The 26,408-nt window shown below is 41.9% G+C and overlaps 1 protein-coding gene across 1 annotated transcript in view; it reads left to right on the top strand.

Annotated features, from left to right (window-relative positions):
* Positions 1–6,224: 6,224 nt before the first annotated feature.
* The window catches only part of LOC122550324 (zinc finger MYND domain-containing protein 11-like), an 81,204-nt gene continuing 61,020 nt past the window's right edge, over positions 6,225–26,408 (top strand). Inside the window, exon 1 of the mRNA XM_043691049.1 lies at positions 6,225–6,246. The gene's annotated coding sequence lies outside the window, so the exon portion shown is untranslated. The remainder of the gene's footprint in view (positions 6,247–26,408) is intronic.

The raw sequence follows: 26,408 nt of genomic DNA, 5'->3' as shown, positions 1-26,408 counted from the left end.
GGTAGTAATAGCCTGTAAAAGTAGAAGCTGTATAATTAACCATAAATGGATAAATAGCACTGCCGCCTGTTCAGTGGGAACCTCAATGATGATAGTGGAGGATTCAGCAATTGTAATACTAAATGGCAAGGAGTGATGGCTAGATTCTCTACTCAAGGTGATGGTGATTGCGTGGCACTTATGTGGCATGAATGTCACTTTCCACATCTCAGCACAAACCTTGATATTGTCCAGGCCTCATTGCATTTGGTCATGGACTGCTTCAGCATCTGAGAAGTCAGATGGTGCTGATCATTACACAATTATGGGCAAACTTCCCACTTCTGATCTTATGATAGAGGGAAAGTCATTACAGCAGATGATTTGATCAAGGACACCAACTTGAGTTCCTGCACCAATGTCCCAGAGGTGACATGGCTGATCTCCATTGCCTGCAACCATCTTTTTATATGCCAGTTCTGACTGCAACCAGTTCTACACCTGATTCCCATTTGCTAGGGCTCTTTAATGTTGCACGTGTGACCTTGATATCAAGGGCTGTCACTCACCTCCCCTCTGGAAATCAACTCTTTTTTGTCCATGTTTGAACGAAGGTCAAGGGACAAAAAAAACTGCAGGTACTGAAATTCAAAGTAGACAGGCAGAAGGTTAGAAGAGCACAGCAAGCCAGGCAGCATCAGGAGGTAGAGAAATCAACGTTTTGGGTGTAAGTCTTCAGGAGGAGGGATGGGCGTAGGGGGAGCTGCACATAAAGGGGATGGAGGGGGCAGGGTGGTGAAGTGGGGATAGATGAAGACAGGTGGAGGGTTCGACCTGGTTGGTCAATGGGAGGAATGAATCTGGTTGGTGGCAGGGAGGAAGAGGAGAGACTGGGAGTGGACTCTATTTGAAATTGGAGAACTCTGACCAGGTGGCAGATGAGGTGTTGTTCCTCCAATTTGCGGTTTGGTCCATTGTGGCAATGGAGGAGGTCAAGGGTGATGAATGGGAGTTCAGCTCGGCCCCAGCGGGCCCAGCTGAGATGCTCAGCGAACTGTTCTCTAAGATTATGTTTGGTTTTCTGATGTAGAGAAGACCACATCAAGAGCACCTGATGCAGTAAACTAGGTTGGATGAGAGGCAGGTGAACTTCTGTCTCACCTGGAAGGACTTTTTGGGGACCTGGATAGAGGTGAGGGGGGATGTATGATGTACCAGCAGGTTTTGTATCCTTTCAAGTTGCAGGGGAAGGTACCTGGGGGTTTTGGGGGGATGTTGGTGGGGAGAGTGGTGCTAACCAAGGACTGTTGAAGGGAATGGTCCTCGTGGAAAGGAGGTGTGCTTCCCTCCACTTTACCTGACGCAGCAGTCGTGCTCCGAAAACTTGTGATTTAAAATAAACTTGTTGGACTATAACCTGGTGTCATGTGACTTCTAAGTCAGACAATAGCATAGTGCTACTGTACGTGGGATCTAGAACCCCGCTAAGACATCAGATTCCATGGCCATTAATAGGCTGATGTTAATCTTTATCCGCACCTCCAGTGAACTGATCATTGACTTTTATGTTTGCTACTCCTTGGAGTCACTGACTTACTGTTTCTTTACCCAATTGGGAGGAACAGAATGGAACTGTCTGAAAGGATGATTGCACGTTTTCTAAATTGTTTAATGATTTAATCCCTGGTGACAGTTATTCTGCTTCTTTAACGTTGTATTTAACATTCCATTATCTTATGAATACACTAACACTGTAACTATACATAATTGCTGGCAGATTGAGCTGGTGGAGCCTTTGCATGTTCGAAATCATTTCTTGGTGCGGTAGTTTCCACTTAGCTGTGGACCGAAATGCTATCAGTGGAAGAAAATAGATGATTGCGTTTGTTAACTATGCCCCTATGATGATCTCATTAGCAGGTTGGATTCTTATTCTGATCAGCTGCATGTAAGCAAATTTTGTGACTTCTGCCCAAGCTCAACCTGCCTGAGGTTAATTCAGCGTAAAGAGAACAGGTTTATGCACAAAAGAATGCACTTGGTATTTTCGTTCTGAAGAAGGGTCACTGGACCTGAAATGTTAACTCTGCTTTCTCTACACAGATGCTTGTGAGACCAGCTGAGTTTTCCCAGCAAATTCTGTTTTTGTTACAGTTGGTATTTAATGTCTGTGCATTTCAGAAGTAAACGCATTGGCACTTGCAGAATAACTCTTTAATTTTATAATGGTCCATAGTTTGGCGTTTGGAGGAGTTAAAAAGCGAAATGTGAATGGGACTTTACCGAGAAATTAGTTGTAATTTGCACTTTGTCTTTTTAGTAATACAAAATATTTAATTGCAAAGCTTGCATGTAAGTATTTTTAAATCTCTGGATTAGCAGTTAATAGTCATTTATTATGACTAACTATTTGACTGCGTTGAATAATTTCGATTTGTAAGTCTGTTGAAGCCATAGTAAAATAAGTTTTCAAGGCAGATGTTTGAAGAATTTCTGAGATTCCTTGATGAGGCACACTTGGTTAAAATCTAAATGATGGATTGACTCAGACTTTTATGAGAATAGATGATTTTTATGGTTAGTTTCATACAATGAGGAAGCATTGCACTTTGTGCTTGGATTTGGGCCATCTTATGGCATAGTGACAGTATCCCTACCTCTGGACCAAGAGGACCTCATCCACTTCCTCTGGCTTCTTGCATAAATTCCCTTCTTGTTCTTGAGCAGATCTACCCTTTCCCTACCTATACTCATATCTGTATGTATGAAATACCTTGGGATCTTCCATAATCCTGTTTGCGTAAGTCAAAGAATCCCTACAGAGCAGAAATAAGCCATTTAGTTCATCAAGTCTGCACTATATTCTGAAGAGCATCCCACACGCATCCAACCCACTATCCTACCCCATTAACTCCACATTTCCCATGGCTAATCCATCTGAACTGCACATCCCTGGACACTCTAGGGCAGTTTAACATGACCAATCCACCTAACCTGGACAGCCTTTGGACTGAGGGACAGAACCAGAGCATCCAGTGGAAACCCACACAGACATGGAGCGAATATGCAAACTCCACAAAAACAGTCATCCAAGGCTGGAATCGAACCTGGGTCCCTGGCACTGAGGTAGCAGTGTTAATCACTGGAGCATTGTGTCACCAAATATTGTTTGAGGGCTCTGTCTTCAGTTTCCTAAACCTTATTGTGCCTTTTTCTTTTTCACTAAGCTAACAGTTTCTCTTTTTCTCCAAGGTTCCCAAATCTTGCCATCCTTATCCTTCAATTTTTCACAGGAACACACTGATTTTGAACACTAATCAACTCTCTTTAAAAGATTTCCACATTACAGATGTGGATTTACCCTCAAAGAGTCACCCAACCACCCCCCAACCACCACCACCAAACTGTACTTTCCAATTCCTGCCTAATATTGTGGTAGTTTTCCTTCCCCAGTTTAGTACTTTCACCCAAGGACTACTCTTATCATTATCCATTAGTAACTTAAAACTTACAGAATTATGGTCACTGTTCCTAAAATGCTTCCCCATTGAAACTTCGATCACTAGATTGGGCTCAATCTACAATACCAGGTATAATTTGGCCATTTCCCTTCCTGGAGGAAATGGCCAAATTATCCCTTCAGGAATAAAAGAATAGTTACAAATGTCACAAGTAATGTCTAAAATCAGATGTGCAGTAATAGTAGAAAGACACTGCTGTTTTCTCCCTGTTGTTGCAGTTAATCCAATTATGTTGCATTTCTCCACCAAGTTATGTGAAACTAACCACAGGGCTAGCTATTTCAGTACAGGCTTCTGACATCCATTTTATGTGATAGCACTTCACATATCGTGCTGAAAGCTATGCAAGTGGACAAATAAGGTTTCATTGCTGCCTTGTAGTTAATATAGGAAAACTGAGCTCCACACATTTGAAACATGCATGCTAATCTTCTCTTTCTACTAGTTTTGATTTCCGGTAAGCTTTTTTTGATTGTTTGAACAATAAAGGCCAAGCAGCAGACTACCAGATCTTTACAGTGCCATTTTGATGCTTCTAAACAGGACATGAATTGTCCAGTCATTTAGTACTTAAATGTAATGCTACAGCATTCTTTCCCTATATGTCCTTGCATATTTATGTCATGTTGGACTTGCACATGCTGTCAGATGCAGCAGCTATTGTTTATGCGACAGACTGTGAAAATTGCTTGGAGTATTGCTTTGTGTGTGGGAAATCACGTCTCTCAAATTTGACTGAGTTCTTGGAAGAAGTAACAAAGAGGATTGATGAGCAGTAGACATGATCTATATGGATTTCAGTAAGGTGTTCGACAAGGTTCCCCATGGGAGACAGGTTAGCAAGGTTAGATCTCATGGAATACAGGGAGAACTAGCCACTTGGATACAGAACTGGCTTGAAGGTAGAAGACACAGGATAGTGGTGGAGGGTTGTTTTTCAGATTGGAGGTCTGTGACCAGTGGAGCTACACAAGGATCAGTGCTGGTTTGGATGTGAGCTTAAGAGGTATAGTTAGTAAGTTTGCAGATGACATCAAAGTTAGAGGTGTAGTGGGCAGCAAAGAAGGTTACCTCTGATTACAGCAGGATTTTGATCAGTTGAGCCAATGGGCTGAGGAGTGGCAGATGGAGTTTAATGTAGATAAATGTGAGGTGCTGCATTTTGGGAAAGCAGATCTTAGCAGGACTTATACACTTAATGGTAAGGTCCTAGGAAATGTAGCTGAACTAAGAGACCTTGGAGTGCAGGTTCACAGCTCCTTGAAAGTAGAGTTGCAGGTAGATAGCTTAGTGAAGAAGGCGTTTGGTATGCTTTCCTTTATTGGTCAGAGTATTGAGTACAGGAGTTGGGAGGTCATGTTGCGGCTATACAGGACATTGGTTAGGCCACTGTTAGAATATTGCGTGCAGTTCTGGTCTCCTTCCTATTAGAAGGATGTTGTGAGGCTTGAATGGGTTCAGAAAAGATTTACAAGGATGTTGCCAGGGTTGGAGGATTTGAGCTATAGGGAGAGGTTGAATAGGCTGGGGCTGTTTTCCCCTGCAGCGTCGGAGGCTGAGGGGTGACCTTAGAGGTTTACAAAATCATGAGGGGCATGGATCGGGTAAATAGCCAAAGTCTTTTTCCTGGGGTGTGGAGTCCAGAACTAGAGGGCATAGGTTTAGGGTGAGGGGGGAAAGATATAAAAGAGACCTAAGGGGCAACTTTTTTCACGCAGAGGGTGGTGTGTCTGTGGAATGGGCTGTCAGAGGAAGTGGTGGAGGCTGGTACAATTGCAACATTTAAAAAGCATCTGGATGGGTTTATGAATAGGAAGGATTTGGAGGGATATGGGCCAGGTTCTGGCAGGTGGAACTAGATTGGATTGGGATATCAGGTTGACATAGACGAGTTGGACTGAAGGGTCTGTTTCTGTGCTGTACATCTCTATGACTCTTTTGAAGTAAAATTCTGGTTGGAGTTTTTGACCTGTTATCTCAAGAACCGACAGTTGACTTGGTGTTAATTTCCAGAAGTGGTCATCATTACCTGGTGCAGTGACTGTCTACAGACTGTAAGGGCTGAAAAATGTGTTGCTGGAAAAACACAGCAGGTCAGGCAGCATCCAAGGAGCAGGGGAATCGACGTTTCGGGCATAAACCCTTCTTCAGGACTGTAAGGGCCTACATTAAGGCTGTCAAACCTGACAGGAAACTAAAAATATGTGAATGATGTTATTTTCAAAATTAACACAGTTGTGAGTCTCTGATTATATCATTGTAAAAATTGCATTGCGTCTTTTCTGCTTTTGTTATGAGAGCAACTGCATCCATAGTCTTGCAACTATGGTTGTAGGACACCATAAGCTACTGTTATGTTTCCACTAATTGTTCTCCCATCAATATTAGCTGATGGGAATTCAGAGATATTGATCTAATAACAAGGAGCAAATGATGTGATCCGGTGTCAGGCTTGAAGGAAAATGCTGAGGTATTTGTATGACATTGCTGTTGTGATTTTGGTGGTAGAGGCTATCAAAAGAGATCCTGTTTAGTTAACCCTGGTGAGATATTGTAATACATCCTCTGCACTAGTGAGAGGATTGGGGAAATGTTGAGGCCAGTGGTGTCAATCACCAAATTGAGTGAAGTTCACTTCTACATTGTCTTTTGTATCTGTGCTCATCCAGGCAAGTGGCAAGTATTCCACCAGATTCCTGACACTCTGAATGTTACAGGTGATGGAGAGGATTTGAAGAGCGAGCAGGTCAGCCACTTGTTTCAGAGTACTGTACCCAATCTGTCTTGTAGCATCATCTCTCCTTGCATCTCCCACTGTATCCATGTTATCATATTGATTATCTAGCATCCGGTCTTTGAGCTACAATGTCCTCCACTTAAACTGAAGCTTTTCAACAAAAGCTGCACCTTTGCCCCGATTGCATTAAATTATTTTCCCGAGGTTCCTACACACTTGATGCAACTGCAACGCAGCAACTTATGCAAAGTTAAAGTGTATTAAAGCTTGTACAAGCCAGGTGACCTCCTTTGACCCTCTTCACAGGCATGCAAAGTCAGGGCAAAGGAAGGCATTGAACAAAGAAAGCACATAATGATTTACATGTGTTATACATGCACTGGTATTAAATAGTCTGTCAAGCATGCATTGTATTCCAGAATTAAAATATAGACTTAAGTTTCTGCTGGGTGTTGTAGCCTCATAAATTAAATTGAGTATATCTTGCCTGTAGTTTTGAAATCTAGGCTACCGTTTTACTTTTTGCTGGTATCTGATTCTGACTTGCATGTGCTTTGAATCATATTTGTATTAAGTTGGTTTGTCCATAATTCTTTTATCTCTGTTTGCCCCCTCCTGTTTCTCATTTGCATGGTGCTGCTCTGCAGCATCACCTGTCAAGTTTCAAATGTATGTAGGCAGCACCCACCTCACGCCCTTGACTCCTTCATTTCTAGTGTTGATTTGGAGGGGATGTCTGGGATGAGTTGCATGTTTTTCTAACTAAACCTTAAAATGACCAAAGCCAGTTCTTAGGAGAAAGTGAGGAGTGCAGATGCTGGAGATCAGAGCTGAAAAATGTGTTGCTGGAAAAGTGCAGCAGGTCAGGCAGCATCTAAGGAGCAGGAGAATCGACGTTTCGGGCATAAGCCCTTCTTCAGGATTCATTTTTCAGCAAAGCCAGTTCTTATCCTACCACAAACAGTTTCCTTGCCACTGATTTTTTTCCTCTTTCCCTGGATGCTGTCTTGGGCTGAAATAGTCTGCACAGAATCTTGGTGACCATCCCACTTGACTCAAAGCTGAGTTTGTAAGCCCATGTCATGTCCATTCAAAACTCCCCCATTGTTTTTCTGCTCCTGTCTCAGCTGTCAATATCCTTGTCTGTGCTTTAGTTACCTTCTATTCCTGGTAGCCTTCTCTGTTCCGTTAATCTGTCAGTCTGTATTCTAGCCTGCACCAAGTTCTGCTTAACAAAGTAAGGCCCTCTGTTTGTTGACCTATATTAGCTCCTAGATCATTCACCCCTCAATTTAAAAATTCTTATTCTCTTGTGAAATCCATTCAGATACTCACCCCTACTTTCAGTGCTGCAATCATTCAGAACCTCAGATCCCTCCAACTCTGGATTCTGATGCATACTTTACTGTTTTAATTCCACTGTTAGTGTGCCTTCAGCTGTCTTGGCTTTGAGCTCTGAAAGTTCTTCCCTAAACCACCCTTTTTCTTAATCCCCTCAAGGGGCAGCACGGTGGCTCAGAGGTTAGCACTAGGGTTCGATTCCAGCCTCGAGTGACTGTCTGTGTGGAGTTTGCACGTTCTCCCTGTGTCTGCATTGGTTTCTGCTGGGTGCTCCGGTTTCCTCCCACAGATCAGGTGAATTGGCCATGCTAAATTTCCCCATAGTGTTAGGTCAATTAGTCAGAAGGAAATGGATTTGGGTAGGTTACTTGTCGGAGGATCAGTGTAGACTGGTTAGGCCGAAGGGCCTGTTTCCACACTGTAGGGAATCTAATCCCCTTTGTACAGGTCAGTTGCAATGTTTACAGATGCTCTGGCCACCTCCCGACAGTCACATGCCACTCACGACAACCTCCTGTCACTCACAGTTGCAGGTTACCCCAGGTACAATAGCAGAATGAGATCTTCAGAGCTAATGCTAATGTCCTCATCCTGGGGAACCGTTATGCAGGTTCACGGCTCACTGATTCCAAGACAATGCAGATGCAATATACCTCTGACCAGAAAGCATTTCTGAATAGAAGAAATTGAATTAATAGTTTAACTTGACAATAGCAATGTCTAAATGAAGTGTAAATTACAATGGATAGTCATCTGCATTCTTTCTTGGCTGTCGTCCCCACCCAAAGACAGTGCAGTTTAACCCTTTAATATTATATTAATGTCCACAGAGTACGGTTTAAGCTTTTAACATTACAGTATCCCATTCATAATTCATGCACTGAACATCTACTTGACCTTGAGCAGTGCTTACATCTCTGTACCTTCTTTGTATAATGACTGTATCTTCTACCTCTGTTTTTGACCCCTCCACCTTGCCTTAGGATGTTGCTGTGGAACTATCATTAATGTTTTTATTAAATCAATTCTTGATTATGTTGGTTAGCACAGTTGATTAGTTGGCTGATTTGTAATACGGAGTGACACTAACTGTACAGTTCAATTCCTGTACCAGCTGATGTCAACCATAATTGCCCCAACTTGTACCACTTGCCTGAGACATAGTGACTATCAGTCAAAACTGGTGGGGATTTTAACCTATTCAATGAGAGAGCAGCTGATGATCCTCTTGGACTTGGGTGACTTTCAATTCTTTTCACAGCTCTCCTAACTGGCCTTACACCTTTTATCAGAGGTAAAAACAATGACTGCGGATGCTGGAAACCAGATTCTGGAGTAGAGTGGTGCTGGAAAAGCACAGCAGTTCAGGCAGCATCTGAGGAGCAGGAAAATCCGACGTTTCGGGCAAAAGCTCTTCCTGATGAAGGGCTTTTGCCCGAAACGTCGGATTTTTCTGCTCCTCGGATGCTGCCTGAACTGCTGTGCTTTTCCAGTACCACTCTACTCCAGAACCTTTTATCAGAGGTCAGCTTATCAAAAGTTTAGTTTTGCTGGGACAGCTTCATTAGTAGGGCTACTGTCAAATGCTGTCTTGGTATTCATGTTCCTTTGCCTGTTCAGATTATCATATACATACGGAAACTGACCACATGTTTAACAAACATTTCTGCAAGACTTTGTTAGTCCACAGTTCCTGATCTTTGTGCAGCTTTGGGTACACCATGATCAAAAGGCCATTCAAACTATAAACTTGGTACAATGGTAGATTCAAGAGCCTTATGCCAGCCACAGCTACAGACAAGATATTGGTGCCATCTCCGTCCACTGCAGAGAAGCTGAGGACATCTAATATAGATTGTTGAAGTAGAATTTTTATGGGGAAGGGATATTTCCCCTGGTTAAGAGAGAACTGATTTGGACAGGTCATCAATTTTAAATTATCACCAAGGCAAGGGATATAGCAAAGTGTCTTTACTTGGATGCATTCGAACTTGGGACTTCTACCAAGGTGAATTTGAGGTGGAGACCATTGCTATTTTTGTCAGGAGAAAACAAATCAATATTTATAATACTTTGGGAGGTTTAACTGCATTAAACATATAACATACATGCAGTTTTTGCTGAAGCAGGAGGAGAATGGGAAATAGGGAGCAGGAAGGGTATCGGGATTTGTTTTGGATTGCTGTAGCAAAAAGGTTGTTGCCCTATAAAAACTTCTAGGAGAAAGTGAGGACTGCAAATGCTGGAGATCAGAGCTGAAAATGTGTTGCTGGAAAAGCCCAGCAGGTCAGGCAGCATCTAAGGAGCAGGAGAATCGACATTTCGGGCATGTGCCCTTCTTCAGGAAGGCACATGCCCGAAACGTCGATTCTCCTGCTCCTTGGATGCTGCCTGACCTGCTGCGCCTTTCCAGCAACACATTTTCAGCCCTATAAAAGCTGTACATCTCAGATTTGTCCGTTGCATGTGGAATGAAAATTGATCACCCCAAAGCATTACATTTCTTTATAATCTTTCTGCTTCCTTAAGAGTAAAGAGGGACAGAAATTAAGTTTAGATGCCAAAACCTTTTGAGGGTCAGTTTGGGAGTTTAGCTTTGGTAAATTTGGGAAGTGGAAGGGAGGTGGAACTCTGTTATGCTGTGAGGAACTATAAATCCTTCCTATTCAATGAAAGCAAGCATGCTAATGGTCTCCTTTACCACTCTGCCTTTCTGCAACTTCACTTTCTAAGAGCTCTGTACTGCACCCTCGGGTCTCTATGTTCGGCAACACTCCCCAGGACCCTGCCATTAACTGTGTAAGTCCTGCCGTGATTTACCTTACCAAAATGCAACACTTCACATTTATCTAAATTAAACTCCATCTGCCGCTCCTCAGCTCATTGGCCCATCTGTCCCTCGAATAGATTCCCATGTGTAACTTATTCCAAGGTATTTGTTATTCTCTTTGATCCCCTTGATTAGATTCCAGTCTGTGACTCTTAACCCAGTATCTGTTATTCTATGTGTAAACCACTCCAAACCCATCGACAATACTCATATCTGTATCTCACTGTCTGGTACATGTTACTCTGCATATAAAGCACCCCAAGCACCTCCATTAGATTTCAGATTGTCATTTACTCTCTGCTATATGTAATGCGATATATAAATGGAAGACGTGGATCCTGACACTAATCAAAATGTGGAATTATTGCAGCCTAAATTCAATTAAACTATTGCAAGAATTGGGTGCAGAGGTAGGAGCTTGCGTGTTAGAATAAAATTGGGAAAACCATGCTGAGGAGAAGTTGCATACACCTTTATCATTTTCCTGAAACATTTTGTTACCAAAGTGATATTTTTTGTCAAGGCGCTGTGGACACATAGTAAACTGGGTGTAAAATAATGTAGGTAAAAACAATGACTGCAGATGCTGGAAACCAGAGTTTAGATTAGAGTGGTGTTGGAAAAGCACAGCAGTTCAGGCAGCATCTGAGGAGCAGTAAAATCGACGTTTCGGGCAAAAGCCCTTTATCAGGAATACAGGTAGAGTGCCTGAAGGGTGCAGAGATAAATGAGAGGAGGGTCGGGGTGGGGAGAAAGTAGCATAGAGTACAATAGGTGAGTGGGGGAAGGGATGAAGGTGATAGGTCAGGGAGGAGGTTGGAGTGGATAGGTGGAAGAGCTTCAGGGCAGAGAAAATGACCTGGGAGTTGCAGTGGGAGAGGGACTCCCTGAGATTCTTGTAGAGAGAGGAGGAAAACTTCTTCAAGGCAGGCAGTAGGGTTAAAATCAGCTAGGTAAAAACAATGACTGCAGATGCTGGAAACCAGAGTTTAGATTAGAGTGGTGCTGGAAAAGCACAGTAAATGAATGTACACAGACAGGAGATGGGTCAGTTAAGGTAGAAAAATGGTAACCCTTTTAAGATCTTGCAGTTTAAAGTGATCCATGTCACTGAATTCTGAATTCCAAATTGAAGCAAAGTAGATGATGATCACAAGTTGTAATGCAGCAATGTGGTTTCATACAGTAAATTAGAAAGGGAGGAATGCTACTTGCCTAAAAGAAATGTGATCCATGCAGAATTTAGCTACTTTAGCATTACTAGACTTATTTCTATTAATCCTCTCTTTTGTACATCCACTGAAGCTTTGGCACCTTGTTTGTGGAATCAGAAATAATTCTGTGGTCCTTTTATCCTGTCGTTTGAAATAATAATGCACTATCCTGACCTTCATTGACAAATTTGTCAGACTTTTACTTGCCAATTTGCCTATTCTTCACCTTATGCTTTGGTCCTTTTTGACTGTTTTCTAATTCTTTCCTTTAGTCAATTTGGCTACTTGCAACTGTTCAATTTCAGCTGTTCTTCAGATTTGGTTCTGGACCTTTTTGTTTCCAGCCTTGGGCTTATCTATTTGTTTACAGAATGACTTGGTTTTACTAGGTGTTTCTTTTTCGTCCCCAATATTTTTGTGCCTTTTTTTTGCACATTTTACTGTTCTCTTTCCTGAAATGTCAGAGTGCATTAAAGTGATGTGTATTATGCCTTACTTGAAGCACATGATCAGCTCACTCATCATCCTTGTCTTTACTAACCTACAATGGCTATCCTGTGGTTGAATAGATTGTACTTAAAAGGTATTGTACAAATCTGTCCAAGGCCTTCCCCTACAGTATCATCTGTTGTATCCTATTGTCCACATTTTCTGATCTCTATTGGTTCATTGCTTCAAGTAAAAATAAAAATTTGTTTAAACGCAGTTAAAGCTTGCATACTTGGAAGTTAATTTCTAAGCATCTTGGTAGAACAGTTGAGTGTTGCTATTGGTCAAACTTGGCATCGTAATCTTTTGTTAATGATGAAACAAAACCACACAGTTGAGGCGAACTTAGATTATGTGCAAGTGCAGAACTTATACTGTATTTCATTCTCAAATCGTGTTCAATATGATCTTCATGATTAATTGTAATATGGGATCTTGTTTGTAAGTGTGAGGGTTTGTAAGTTGTGCATTAGTAAATCAGGAGCCTCTGTATATGATTCGTGCAAATCTATGTAGAGGTTATGTTCAACAGCTGTTTAGGTTTTTAAAAAAATCAGGGGATGACGGCCACCCTGGCTGGGTCAGTGTTAATTACCCTTAAGAAGGCAGTGGAGCGCTCCCTTATGGAAGTGCTGTAATGCACTTGGTGTAGGTGCCTACAATGCTATTCGGAGGGGAGCTCCAGGATTTGGATCCAGCAAGACTTGAGAAGTGGCGATACATTGCTAAGTCAGGATGGTGAGTGGCTTGGAGAGAGTCTTGCAGCTGGTGGTGCTCTCATGTATGTGCTACCTTTGCCCTTCTAGATGGGAGTGGACATGAGTTTGAAAGGTGCTGTCTAATGAGTTATGGTGAATTTCACCAGCGCTTCGTAAAAGGTACATGCTACAACAGTCTATTTGTGGTGGAGGGAGTAACTGTTGTTGGAGCTGCATTCATTGAGTCATGTGGGGAGTAATCCATTATACTCCTTACTTGTGCTTTGTAAATGGTTGACTGGCTTTGGTGAATTAGGAGCTAAGTTACTCATTGTCAGCTTCCTAGCCTCCAACCTGCTCTTGTAGCCACAGTACTTGTATAACTAGGGCTTTAAACTAAGTAGTGGTGCGTGATGGGTTCAGTTGCATGGAAAATTATGGAAAAACTTTAAGCTGGGGGAGGGCTCAGCAGGGTTATTAAAGTTTCCAGAACAAGTATATGGGGAAAATAGATGATGACATCTTGAAAAATGTCCTTCTAACAGAGGAGGTGGTGCTGGATGTCTTGAAACACAAAGGTGGATAAATCCTCAGGACTGATCAGATGTAGAACTCTGTGGGAAGCTAGGGAAGTAATTGCTGTGTCCATTGCTGAGATATTTGGATCATCGATAGTCACAGGTGAGGTGCCGGAAGCCTGGAGGTTGTTTAACTTGGTGCCACTATTTATGAGAGGAGGTAAGGAAAAGCCAGGGAAGTATAGACTGGTGAGCCTGACATCAGTGGTGGGCAAGATGTTGAAGGGAATCCTGAGGGACAGGATTTACATGTATTTGGAAAGGCATGGGCTGATTAGCAATAGTCGACATGGCTTTGTGTGTGGCAAATCGTGTTACAAACTTGACTGAATTTTTTGAAGAAGTAACGAAGACAATAAATAAGGGCAGAGTGGTGGATGTGATCTATATGGACTTCAGTAAGGCATTCGACAAGATTCCTCATGGTAGAGTGAATAGCAAGGTTAGATCACATGGAATACAGGGAGAACCAGATATTTGGATACAGAACTGGTTTCAAGCTAGAAGACTGTGTGTCTGTTTAAGAGGGTTGCTTTTTAGACTGGAGGCCTGTGATCAGTGGTGTGCCGCAAGGGTCGGTGCTGGGTCCACTGTTTTTTGTCACATATATAAACGATTTGGATGTGAACCTCGGAGATGTAGTTTAGTAAGTTTGCAGATGACACCAAAATTGGAGGTGTAGTGGACAATGAAGGTGGTTACCGGAGAGTAACGGGATCTTGATCAGATGGGCCAGTGGACCGAGGAGTGCCAGATGGAGTTTAATTTCGATGAATGTGAGGTGCTGCATTTTGGAAAGGCAAATCAGGATCGGACTTATACACTTAATGGTAAGGTCGTGTTGCAGCTGTACAGGGCATCTTAGAATATTGTGTGCAATTCTGGTCTCTAGGAAGCATGTTGTGAAACTTGAAACGATTCAGAAAAGGTTTACAAGGATGTTGCTAGGGTTGGAAGATTTGAGCTATAAGGAGAGGCTGAGTAGGCTGAGGGGTGACCTTATAGAGATTTATTAAATCAGGAGGGGCATGGATCGGGTAAAGTCTTTTCACTGGGGTGGGGGAGTCCAGAACTAGAGGGCATAGGTTTAGGGTGAGAGGGAAAGATTTAAAAGGGAACTAAGGGGTGACTTTTTCACGCAGAGGGCGGTGCATTTATGGAATGAGCTGCCAGAGGAAGTGGTGGGGGCTGGTACAATTGCAACATTTAAAAAGCATTTGGATGGGTGAATAAATAGGAAGGGTTTAGATAGATATAGGCCAGGTGATGAGAAATGGGACTGGATTAGGTTGGGATATCTGGTTGGCATGGATGAGTTGCAATTGAAGGTTTCCGTGCTGTCCATTTCTATGACTCTGTGATATAGAGTCAGATGGTGTAGAATCTGTGTGGATAGTGTTGAGGAACTGCAAAGGAAAAATGTCTTTGAGAATTGTATACAGCCTCCTAGCAGTAATCAGGATGTGGGGAAGAAAATAAATCAGGAGATAGAAAAGACATGTACAAAAGGCATGTACTATTACAATAATCATGGTGGACTGGTGGACTTGGTGGTCAAGGTGGTAGCAGAAAAAAAGGAATTTGTGGAATGTTTACAAGGTCGATTTTTTGAGCAGCTTGTGATAGAGCCCATGAGCGATCAGGTAATTCACGATTAGGGAGTTTAAGGTGAAGGAACTCCTAGGGGGCAGTGTTCATAATAAGATAGAATTCATGCTGCACTTTGAAAGGGAGAACCTGGAATCAGATGTAACAATCTTACAATTAGGGTCATAGAGTTGTACAGCATGGAAACAGACTCTTCGGTCCAACTCGTGCATGCCTTCCAGATATCCTAAACTAATCTAGTCCCATTTGCCAGCACTTGGCCCCATATCCCTCTGAGTCCTACCTATTCATATAGAGGAGAATAGAAAGAGTAGAATAGCTTTTTATTTGTCATTTCTGCCATATACAACTGATACAGTAAAAACAAGACAGCGTTCCTTCAGGGCCAAGGGTGCTCCATGGACAGCACAAACTACACAATTGTACACTGCATAAAGTGTAAAAGAAGTGCAAAACATGCAAGTTACAGTGTAATAGAAGAATGATAAATAGTAGAGATTTGAAAAAGTTGTCCCTGGGGTCCCTTTTAAATACATTCACTCTCACCCTAAACCTATGCCCTCTAGTTCAGGACTCCAATTACCTCCATGTGCGTGCGCGCGCACCCCCCCCCCCCCCCCGACACACACACCGACTACACCTCAGTATAAACTTATAAACCTCAGTAAGATCACTCTGACACTCTATGGAAAATACTCCGCCTGTTCAACCTCTCCCTATAACTCAATCCCTGGCAACATTCTTGTAAATCTTTTCTTAATCCTTTCAAGTTTCACTACATCCTTCCAAGTAAAGGTAATTCAACTAGAAGAAGGAGGTGGGGGAGGAGGAGGGGCGAAGATGACACATGGGAATAAACTAAATAGTAATATAAAAGAAGATTGCAAGAGTTTCTTTAGCTATGTAAAAGATGAGAGAGAGATGAGAGATGGACATTGGACCACTGGAGAAGTGGTAAAGAAATAGCAGAGGAACTTTGCATCAGTTTTCACAGTTGAAGACACCAACATCATGCCAGAACTTCGAGAATGCCAGGGTCACAGATGAGTGCAGTGGCCATCACTAAGGAGAAGCTGAAAGGTCTGTACATGGATAAATCAGATAGACTACACCCCAGGATTCTGAAGGAATCTGAGGAGATTTTAGAGGTATTGGTAGTGATCTTTCAGTAACCACTGGACTCTGGGAGGTTCCCAGAGGACTGGAAAATGGTTAATGTAACATTCCAGTTTATGAAGGGAGGGAGGCAGAAGATAGGAAAATATAGGCCAATTAGCCTGATCTCAGTTGTTGGTGAGATTTTAGAGTCCATTATTGAAGTTAAGACTGCAGAGTACTTGGAAGTGCATGGTAAAGTAGAGCTGAGTCAGTATCGCATGCCTGATGAACCCCTTAGAATTCCTTGAGGAGGCATGAGCAAGATAGTCAAAGGAGAGCCAGTGGATGTGATTTGTTTGGATTTCCATAAAGCCTTTGACAAGGTGCTGTACAGGAGGCTACTAAACAAGACACGCCCATGGTGTTAGGTGCAAGGTGCTGGCATGGATGGAGGATTAGTTGACTGGTAGAAGGCAGACAGAAGGAATAAAAGGTCTTTTCAGAATGGGAGTCAGTGACTAGTGGAGTATCTTAGGGGTCTGTGTTGGAAAAACAACTATTCATGATCTGGATGAAGGAACTGAGGGCATTGTCGCTATGTTTGCAGATGATGCAAAAATAGGTGGAGGGACAAGTAGTGTTGAGCAGATGCTGCAGAAGGACTTGGACAGGCTAGGAAAGTGACTGAAGAAGTTACAGATGGAATATAGTGTGGTAAAGTATGAGATTATGCACTTTGGTAGGAAGAATAGAGGCATAGTCTAGTGTCTAAATGGCAAAAGGCTTTGGAAATCTGAAGTACAGAGGGACTTGAGGGTCCTAGTTCAGGAGTTTCTTAAGGTTAAATACAGGTTCAGTTGGCAATTAGAAAAGCAAATGCAATGTCAGCATTTATTTCATGAGGGCGAGAAAACAGGAGGAGAAATGTACTGCTGAGGCTGTTTTAAGACTCTGGTCAGTCTGCGTTTGGAATATTGTGAGCAGTTTTGGGCCCAGAAACTAAGGATATGCTGTTGTTGGAGGGAGTTCCAGAGGAAATTTATAAGAATCATCCAGGGATGACGGGCCTTCCGCATGAGCGATTTTTGCACTCTGTGCCCTTGGGAAACCAAGTCATTGTGTGTGTTTAAGATAGAGGTAGATGGGTTCTTGGCTATTAGAGGGATTAAGCGTTATGGGGTGGGGGAAGTGAAGGTTGGAGAAGGCAGGGGCATGGAGTTGAGAAACACATCAGCCATGATCAAGTGGCAGAGCGGACTCAATGGGCTGAATGGCCGAATTCTGCTCCTGTCTTATAGTCTATATGGCTACCCCAGTTCAATTTCTAGTCTATGGTGACCTCCAGTATTTTATTTAGTCTGGGGGTTTAGTGATGGTAATGGCATAAATGTCAAAGAGTGACAGTTAAATTCTCTCTTATTAGGTATCGTCATTTCCTGGCACTTGTGTAGCATGAATGTTACTTGTCATCCCAAACCTGAGTACTGTCCATGACTCATTACATTTAGACCTGGAGTACTTCAGTTTCAGAGGAGTTGTAAATAATGCTTAATATTGTCTAAACATCCATGAACATCTCCACGTCTGACCGTAGGATGGTGGGAAGGTCATTGAAGCACGCACATTAATATAATAAAACTTCCTAAAGTCGCTTCACAAAGGATGAAAATAGAAGCAGACCAGAGGAGGATGAAGGAAGACTATTTAAAGCAGGATTATGTTTTAAAGGGGTCTTTATGATGAGGAGAAGAGGTTGTAATGAGTTTAGCCAGGGTGTGGGGCCTGGTTGTTTCAATCAGCAAGCAAGTGAGGCTGGAGACAGACGAGCATGGCAGAATGGGGTTAAAAAAGTTGATGTAAAGCAGTCTTCAGAAGTGTTTCTACCTTGGCTTTCCAATAGTGCTTTCATGTAACTTACTGAGTTGGAATTTAAAAAGCAGAATACCTCCCACCGCAGTCTGGGTGTGAATGCTATGATGATACTATGGATTTAAGAGGTGAATTTTGATCTGACATTTTTTTTAAAGGGAGAGCTGTCTATTTCAAGGCAATAAACAACTGATGAGATCTTATTTTAAATTGGAGCAATAAAGACAGCATGAATGGGTGGAGTCAGGCTCCCACAGAAGCAGCATTTTAGTTTAGCTTTCAGCAGTTACTGGGGTTTTGAAGCTTCCGTACATTTCTCCCTGCTGTAGCAAAACACTTGAGTTCTCTTTCTGTGCTAGAATTTTCTATTGATGTTCTTTCCTTCTGATGAGGTAAACATCACATGTGACACAATCTGTTTTACAGAATTTGCCTTTGCCATGGGTGTGTTTATGGGATATTATTGTATTGGAACAGAAAAATCTATTATTCTGTTAGGTTTTCCAATAGAGTTATGCTTATACAACTAAAAGAAAGAATTAGTATTTTAATTATGGGGTGAGAATAAAGTGTGCTTTGCTTTAAGTCTTGTAATTGACCAGTAGAATTACATCTGGACCTTACGCTTGCCTTTAAATAAGATAAGAGTTAGGGTCTAGGCTATCTCCTTGATATATTTGCAGGGGTTTTGGTCTGGCCCATAACAATGCCCTTGGATTAATTTCAATAGCAGGCAATTCAGAAAATATGATAAAACTTGAAAAGTTACTATGGTAAAAAGAGAGTAATGAAAATCTAACAACAGGCATTCAAATAGACCATATTGCCAGTTCAGAACATTTCCTGTCAATCAAAATGGTTATGATTGCTATTCAGCTACATCACCCATTTTTCCTGTGTTTTCAATATCCATTGATTCCCAGAGAGATGAAAAGCCTACATTAGATGGACTTCAGTGGTTTAAGAATGCAGCTCACCACCACCTTTCTGAGCACAGTTAAGGATGGATAAAAAGGCTGGTCTTGTCAGTGGTGCTCAAGCCTGATAAAAGAACATACCTAGAAATAGAAGTTGTTCTCTTTTTAACGATTCATGGATTTTACTTTATTTTGTTTACTTTTTCACTTAAATATTTTATCACTCTAAAATAGAAGCAAAGAGCTGTGAATGCTGTAAATCTGAACCAAAATAGAAAGTGCTGGAGAAACTTAAACAGCATCTGTGGATAGAAAAGCAGAGTTAATGTTTCAAGTCTAGTGACCCCTTCGTCAGAATTGTCAGTAACAAATTGTCAGTGAAAGTTTTACACCATGTATGTTAAGATTTTTTTGTGGATTGTGACTGGATTGCCTTTAAAGCACTACCACTTTCTAAATTTGCACTGTTTACAATTTTTATTTTCTCTGAATTGTTAATTATATTGTTTCATAGTTTCACCTTATGGAAAGTTCAATACAAAATGTATAATTCCCATCACTTCACAGTGCCACTGCAATAGTTCATTCTTGATCTCCTTGTCAAACACACATTTCATGAACAGTGCTATGTCAGATTTCCAAAAGTTGAATAACAATTCCATTTAGTTCAAAATAAATTATTTGTTTGATTTCTGTAAATATTAGTGCAAGTTTGAGTATTGTAATACATTCCATTGTTTGTTTTCATTCAGTATATCTTCCACCTCAGAGTTCCGATTAAGTCACAAACCACAGAACAAACAGCAGTGGCTTAAGAGTCAGCTGACTATTTCTCCCACCAAGATTATTATTATTTTCAATTCAAGACAGCTACTTTGAATTTGAAAGTATAACACTGCACATCTAATATTTTCATATTTCAATGTTCATTTTTCTTTTCTTTCCACTTTACCTTTTTGATTTTTCTCTCTCCTAGTTGCTAATTATTCTTACACAGGTATTGCATATGCCATTTTCTTTTTATTATTTGGGAAGCTTGGATTGACTTCCAACTTGGTTGAATAAAAGGTGAATAAATTTCCATGGCCCATTGATTTCTCACCTTGGGGTCTTAATGCAGGGAACTAGTTTGTAAATGTGAGGTTATTCATTTCAGTAGCAAAAGCAGGAAGGCAGGTTATTATCTGACAGTAGATTAATACATGGCAAGGTGCACCAAAACCTGGGTGTCCTCATGCACCTGTCACTGAAAGGAAGCAAGCAGATGCAGCAACTGATGAAGAAGGTAAGCAGTATGTTGGCATACTTTGAATTTGAATTTGCTTAAATCCTTTATAGCAAGAGGATTTAAGTACAGGTTTTGGTGAGACCACACCTGGAGTACTGCATGCAGTTTTTGGTTCCCTTATGTCAGGAAGGATGATGACAGTTTTAAACTTTATTGAGAAACTGTATCATCTTGTCATCAGGACTGCTGACATCACCCATTGCTCACCGTCCTTACCTCAGCTCATCTATACTTTTGTTATCTCTAGATTTGACTATTCAAATGCCGTCCACACTGACCTCCATAGACTTAACCTCAAGCTTTTCTCCTCTAAGCTTTTCTCATAAATATTTTTATTGAGAAAAAGATTTTGAAGCTTTTTGACAAAATTAAAGAATTACTACAAAATAGTATAACAATCTTAATACAATGCTAACAGTAAACAAACTACTACTCTACTCCACAAACAATTGAGAAGAAAAAAATGAATAAAGAGAAAGGAAAAACCTACATAAACGACAATTCAATAAATAACTAAATCAAAAAAAAACTAAATTAAACCGAGTTGAACCAAGGCAAACTAAATTAAATTAAGTTACAACACGCTGTGCAATCCCACCAAAGCTCCCCATCACCGGGAGCATCAGTTGGCATACCCGTAATTATTTAGAATTCCTCCTAGCCCTTGGCCTGCCAGACACAGCCCTCATGGCTACTCAATGGCCCTGAACAATAAAGCTGGCAAAGTGTGCATCTATATAGTTCAAAAAGGGCTGCTGCATCCTATAAAAAAAAAGTTCAGTTTTCTGGTGCACCATACCTGTAAGGAAGTCCAGGGGCTTGCGTTCCATTACTAATCTACGCCACTGCAACAGTCCAGGGGATTTTTCGGCACCCAGCTCATCAGAATGTTCTTCCTCGCACAAAATGAATGTTTCTTCCCATGGGCGTCCAAAGAGGTGAGATTCAGCAAACCCAAGAGGAGGGACACTGGTCTCTACCTTGACCTCTGTTCCCAAGATCCCTTTCAAAACACTCAGTATAGTGCCACAATACCTATGGAGCTTGTGGCATGACTACAAACAATGAGTAAAAGTACCAATACAGAAGGAACATCAATTATCCGAATGAGATGGGCGGGCACTGTTTTGTTCGGATAATTGATTATTCGGTTAATTGATTCAATGCCTTTCCTCTGGGGCTCAGAGTTTTCTGTTAAGTACATTCCCAGTTCAGGAGATGCACAGCACACCCTGCGCAAGCCCCCGCCCAATCTCAACCAGCACCCTCTCTGGGGAAGCTGGAGTGGACACCAACAACAAGACTGCTACTGCCACTGCCGCCTTTTTTCTTGGTGGAGGGAGAATCTCTCCAAGTAGTGCTCATGCGCAGAGACACAACACATATATACACACACAGCCACACACAAATTTTTACTGCACCTTTTTGACAGGTTCCACCTTTGTCCTGTACAGGACAATGTTGGAGAGATTATCTGGGGAAGGGGGATTTAGGATATATGCCTGTGTAGAACTCCAGGGAATGTGTGTTGGGAGAGAGAGGGAGCGCGGGCAGTAGGTCATTTGGGCTTCCATCAGTCCAGGACTGTTCTCGGCAGCATTTCAGTAATCACTGTAAATAAAAGACGCAATCGGTGTTGGGAATATCTCTTGGATATAATGTTACTATTGAGACCTCGATCTCCTCTGGATAATCCAATATTTGGATAATCGAATTTCGGATAATTGAGGTTCCTCTGTATCTGTTTTACATTTGGGGCACATTAGGAACGTTCTTGACTTAAATCTCTCAAGCTGCTCTGGTGCCAAATAAGCCCTGTGGAGTACCTTCAGTTGCATATCCTGCGTCCTGTTGTGAATGGAAATCTTCCTTACGTTCTCCCAAGTATCCTCCCACGCCTCTGACGAGATGTCCACCCTCAATTCTTGAGTCCAGATTCCGCACAGCTGTTCAATGTTCTTCAAGACACTGCCTCTTAATAAATGATAGAGGGTGCTGATCGAGAGAGTACCAGTTGACAGAAGTACTCTCCTCTCCACATCCAACTTATAGGGACTAACCATTAATTTTTTTTTCTGCATAAAGTCACTAATCTGAAAGTAACGAAAGAGCTTACTTCTAGATAGTTCATATTTCTGGCTCAGCTGCTCGAAAGACATCATGACCTCCCCATCAAATAAATTTCCCAAACAGGAGACTCTCTAGATTCCCAGAGCCTAAAGCCGGAATCCATCGATCCCGATGGAATCCTAACATTACTACTATGGGTCCTACTAGAGTTTTTAACTCTAGCTTTTGTTTTTCAAATTACCTGGCAAGCTCCCTCTCTATCATAATATAATCTAGCCCAAAATTTCAGTCCTGTTCCAATCTTGACCTGCACAACCTGAATTTTCATTGTTGTATCTTTGTGATTGTGCCGTCAGCAGCTCTGCCGTGGACTGTACAATTCTGAGTCGTAGCATGGAAACACGCCCATTGGTCAACTTGTCCATGTCGACCAGGTTTCCTAAACTGGACCAGTCTCACCTGCCTGCTTTTGGCCCACTTCCCTCTAAACTTTTCCTACCCATGTACTTGAGAGGAAGTGAGGAGTGCAGATGCTGGTGGTGGAGGAGACCCAGGACTTCCATGCCCTTGGCGGAGTGGGAAGGTGAGTTAAAGTGGGCAGAGGGGTTGTTTAGCGTGTGTGTCTGCGACTCCCCCCCCAAAAGGTCCTGGGCCGCCTCCATCACCAAGGTCTAGCCTTCTGACACCTAGAGGAAGAACGCCTCATCTGCATTGGCACCCTCCAACCACCCGGGATCAATGTTGATTTTGCTAGTTTCCTCATTTCTCCTACCCCCATCTTATCCCAGATCCAACCTTCCAACTCGGCACTGTTCTCTTGATCTGTCCTACCTGTCAATCTTCTCCACTGCTCTCCTTTAAGATTTTTACTGAAACCAATTTTATGATTTAAGCTTTAGTCAACTGTCCTAATATCATGTTTTGTGTGTTTAGTGTTAAATTTGTCTGTTAATGTTCATGCACCTTGGAAGGATTTACTGCATTAATGGTGGAATGTAAATGCAACTTGGTATTAGTAGTCACTGAACATTTGTGATGTACAGCCTTGAATACAATGACAGAGTTATTTTAAAATCTTAACCCTTTTTGGTTTAAATTTGATTTTATACATTTGCTATTTGTGATTACTTTTTTGAGTGATTTCTTTTTTGAGTGATTTCTTGTTTTGGCTCTGTATAATAGGAAATTGTTATGGCCTACCCGTTAATTGTGTCCCGCTTTTGCTGAGACAAATGCTTCCAAATGCTGAACATCAAAATACTAGGTGGATCACAAGATTATATTCTAAAGTTAAATATCAAAATGAAGCAATGATATTTTATTTGTTAATGCTTCAGATGATGCAAAACATAACAAAGGTTTCAACCTCAATTGCAGGGACCACTGAAAAGACATGCAGCAATTACACTGAGAAACTAATAGCATGTAGGTGAGGTAGCAGGCAGGGTGGATGGATGAGTACTTCATGCAAACAGGAACTTCCTTTGCTTCATCATGGATTAGATTGGGTTGCCTCTCAGAATAAGAAAAAAGCATTTCAGTTGATCCAAAGTGGGTTTTTTTTTTTACTGGATGTTGTATACTCATTTTTTGGGGGTCTTGACACTCATTTTTAACCCCTAATGAGAAGTTCCAAAAATTAACCCTTTCTTCACTTCAAAGATTCTGGTGAAGCCTTTCTAAATCTTGGCAGCTGTTTTGACATTTACCATTAAAGCTAAGAATTTGTTTTTAGAACAATATGAGCATTCTGACCGACTGCTTTTTTTGCTGAAAATATATTTGGTTCAATTGGCTTGAATTTGATTTGTAATTATGATGCGCCTTTTACTTGTACACTGAGATGCCTAAGAGTTCTGATCTGTGTTGGCAGTAATATTGTTAGGGGTTTAACTTTCAGGAAAGACTGAGACCATTGTCCTTTGTCCCAGTCCATAAACTTTTTTTTGAGACCACAGGGTTCATCCTCCCCTGTCTGAAACAAAGCCAGACTCTTCAGACCTTTAGTTTGAGTTTCATTTTGAAATGGTTTTTTGATGACATATGCAGATTTGGAGATAGTGAAGCTATTTCCAATTACATAACGTTGTTCTACCTCTGATCCTGCCTCAGCTCATCTGCTTCAGCCATCTCTCAATGTTTTTAATATCTCTGGTCTAGACTACTGAAATGTTCCATTTATCTGGCTCCCCATCTTCCACCATATATGAACTTGCATTCATCTCACATCTAACTGTCTTAAATCCCATCAGGTTTATTTCACTATTACCATTGTGTTTGATTATCTACATTGCCTGTCTACTCGGTTTTAAAATCTTCCTTATTTAAATGGCCTCATTCCTCCTTACTTCTGTAGCCTCTTTCAGACCAATATGCATTTCACGCCTCTGCACTTATCCATTTCTGATCTCTTGCACAGCCTGAATTTCCATTGCTTCTCCACTGACAAGGCGGGATGAAATTACAACAATCACTATCTTCGCGGATAAAGTACTAGGAAATCTAATATGACCAAAGACTGGACTAGGAGAAAGTGAGGACTGCAGATGCTGGGGATCAGAGCTTAAATATGTGTTGCTGGAAAAGCGCAGCAGGTCAGGCAGCATCAAAGGAGAAAGAGAATCAACGTTTCGGGCATAAGCCCTTCTTCCTGTGGAGTCTTAGAAGAAATGGTTGTAACTGCCAAAATTCTCTGGAGCTCATAAAGGCTTTTGAATATTTGAAAATCATTAACGTAATGCAAGGACTACCATATAATTATTTGAATGAGTAACTGGAATGGGTCTTGTCCCTGTAGATCTCAATATTGACCAGAGATTGACACATTCATGTTGGGGAAAAAGTGACAAGTTTGCAGGATAAGGAGCATTATGACTCAAATCGAGCATAAATCAAATCTGATTGGGAAATTTGAAATAATGAAAGCTGAATACTCAAAAGCCGTTTGCTCTCCAAACTTAGATTATAATAGGCAGTGTGCCAATGAAGTAAGATCTCACCAGATTCTGGATTAGTGGTGCTGGAAGAGCACAGCAGTTCAGGCAGCATCCAAGGAGCAGGGAAATCGACGTTTCAGGCAAAAGCCCTTCATCAGGAATAAAGGCAGTGAGCCTGAAGCATGGAGAGATAAGCTAGAGGAGGGTGGGGGTGGGGAGAAAGTAGCATAGAGTACAATGGGTGAGTGGTGGAGAGGATGAAGGTGATAGGTCAGGGAGGAGAGGGTGGAGTGGATAGGTGGAAAAGGAGATAGGCAGGTAGGACAAGTCCGGACAAGTCATGGGGTCAGTGCTGAGCTGGAAGTTTGGAACTAGGGTCAGGTGGGAGGGGAAATAAGGAAACTGTTGAAGTCCACATTGATGCCCTGGGATTGAAGTGTTCCGAGGCGGAAGATGAGGCATTCTTCCTCCAGGCGTCTGGTGGTGAGGGAGTGGCAGCGAAGGAGGCCCAGGACCTCCATGTCCTCGGCAGGTGGGAGGGGGAGTTGAAATGTTGGGCCATGGGGCGGTGTGGTTGATTGGTGCTGGTGTCCTGGAGATGTTCCCTAAAGCGTTCTGCTAGGAGACGCCCAGTCTCCCCAATGTAGAGGAGACCACATCGGGAGCAACGGATACAATAAATGATATTAGTGGATGTGCAAGTAAAACTTTGATGGATGTGGAAGGCTCCTTTAGGGCCTTGGATAGAGGTGAGGGAGGAGGTGTGGGCGCAGGTTTTACAGTTCCTGCGGTGGCAGGGGAAAGTCCCAGGATGGGAGGGTGGGTTGTAGGGGGCGTGTGGACCTGACCATTCTGCATTGAGATGCCAATAAATGTCTGCCCTCAGAGACTGGTGAACCTGGGGAATTCTCTCGCACTCGAACCTGGAAGCCAAGACACTGAATATAAATACGGATTTAGAGACAGTAAAGGAATGGTGGGAGAGCAGGAGTACGGTGTGGAAATAAAGGGAAAGCCATCATTATATTGAATTGGGTAGCAAACTCGATGGAAAAAGGGACTACTGCATTTGCTAATTTATAGCTTCCCAAGGTTACTCACATTAACGGGTACTGTGGGAAAGCTCTGTAAATGCTGTCACAAGCTCTCAGATGTTAGGAAGGAGGTCTCTACAGGGTCAACAGGATTGTGTTTCCCGTTTCCTTTTTCTGATACTGAGGCTGGGGCCTGGTGTT

Source organism: Chiloscyllium plagiosum, chromosome 5 (genome assembly GCF_004010195.1).
Source record: "Chiloscyllium plagiosum isolate BGI_BamShark_2017 chromosome 5, ASM401019v2, whole genome shotgun sequence".
Taxonomy (NCBI): Eukaryota; Metazoa; Chordata; class Chondrichthyes; order Orectolobiformes; family Hemiscylliidae; genus Chiloscyllium; species Chiloscyllium plagiosum.
The sequence above is the reverse complement of the archived record's forward strand: the minus strand, read 5'-3'. Positions and strand labels throughout refer to the sequence as shown.